This window comes from Columba livia, chromosome 1 (genome assembly GCF_036013475.1).
Source record: "Columba livia isolate bColLiv1 breed racing homer chromosome 1, bColLiv1.pat.W.v2, whole genome shotgun sequence".
NCBI classification, from domain to species: Eukaryota; Metazoa; Chordata; class Aves; order Columbiformes; family Columbidae; genus Columba; species Columba livia.
Window position 1 is genome coordinate 54,784,651 of NC_088602.1, and position 912 is coordinate 54,785,562.

General features: G+C 48.5%; 1 non-coding gene across 1 annotated transcript; it reads right to left on the reverse strand.

The window, feature by feature from the left end:
- Positions 1-429: 429 nt before the first annotated feature.
- Positions 430-502, reverse strand: TRNAF-GAA (transfer RNA phenylalanine (anticodon GAA)). The gene has a single exon. It is a non-coding gene; the product is annotated as a tRNA-Phe (tRNA).
- Positions 503-912: the final 410 nt, after the last annotated feature.

The window sequence follows — 912 nt, forward strand, 5'->3', positions numbered from 1 at the left end:
AAGCGTCAACACGCATGCTTAACAGAGGTAAAATGTCATCTTCTCCCTGAATCTCAGCGATGGAAATGCCCCACTGCTTTTAATAATATAAATCAATAAACAAATGTAACAAAGATAACTAAAAAAAAAAAAATACAGGGTGAGGAAGACAACAGTAAATTTCAGGCCCAACCGCCAAACGATCCGGCTGGGGCCGCCGCTGCTGCTACCAGCACCGCACTAACGGTCACGACTCACGCGTACGACGTGCCACGAACGCTGAAGAGTGACGTGTCGTGAGCGCCACGGTCGCGGCCAGCTCCACCCAGCAGCTGCCTGGCCGCGGCCCCCGCAGCGGCGCCGGGACGCGGGTTTGGTCGCGGCCGGAGGCCCCGGGGCTGTAGCGGCCCCAGCCGGGCGCCACCTCTCGGTAAGAAAAGGAAGGCGCCCTGCCGAAACCCGGGATCGAACCAGGGACCTTTAGATCTTCAGTCTAACGCTCTCCCAACTGAGCTATTTCGGCTGCTGATTTAATGTGTTTCGAGTGATATTACTAATGCCTTCTTCCCACCCGTTAACTGGCTGCTCTTTTTGCGGTATTTTACGTAGATGTTGTTACGACGTTGCCAGATACTATGAACACCACAAACGAATTCATGACGGGCCTTTACAAATACAATTACACCTCAAAGTAAAGACAAATACAGTAATAACACAAAACCATACATACACATGCATTAATAACACATAACCTACATGCATTTAGTGTCAGAATTAAAGTGTTTTGTCTGTGGGTCCCTGGATTATTTGGGGAGGGGTAGTAGGAAGCACAATATTCTATGGAATTCAAGACCATCAAATTGGCAGTATTTTTGTTCCAGTTTATTTCAAAGTCTGACAAATTCCGTACAGGGCTGACATACCACAAACGTT